The sequence below is a fragment of the Drosophila tropicalis genome, unplaced genomic scaffold (genome assembly GCF_018151085.1).
Source record: "Drosophila tropicalis isolate 14030-0801.00 unplaced genomic scaffold, ASM1815108v1 contig_264, whole genome shotgun sequence".
Lineage (NCBI taxonomy): Eukaryota > Metazoa > Arthropoda > Insecta > Diptera > Drosophilidae > Drosophila > Drosophila tropicalis.
Window position 1 is genome coordinate 1 of NW_027172716.1, and position 452 is coordinate 452.

The following is a 452-nucleotide window of genomic DNA, read 5'->3' on the forward strand; positions in this document are numbered from 1 at the left end:
TTCATCCATAAGGAGAGCCAATGTGTTTCAATTATTATTAATATTATGAATATACATATATATATATATCCAATAATATACCATATGCTTTAATATTTCGTAAAATACTAAAACAACTTATTTAGCATAGTCTTACAACCTCAACCATATGTAGTCCAAGCAGCACTCTAAAATTAATTAAAGTACCATAACAGCATGGACTGCGATATGCGTTCAAAATGTCGATGTTCATGTGTCCTGCAGTTCACACGATGACGCCCAGTTTGCTGCGTTCTTCATCGACCCATGAGCCGAGTGATCCACCGCTTAGAGTGATTAATAAATTGTTTGTTTATTTCATTACGTCATTAATATTTTTATTGAAAGAAATTAAAAATACACCATTTTACTGGCATATATCAATTCCTTCAATAAAATCTTAACCCAAACGAATGCTGCGAAATGTCTTAGTT

General features: G+C 32.1%; 1 pseudogene; it reads right to left on the reverse strand.

Moving 5' to 3' along the window:
• Positions 1 to 162: 162 nt before the first annotated feature.
• On the reverse strand, positions 163 to 314 carry LOC137572204 (5.8S ribosomal RNA; annotated as a pseudogene).
• Positions 315 to 452: the final 138 nt, after the last annotated feature.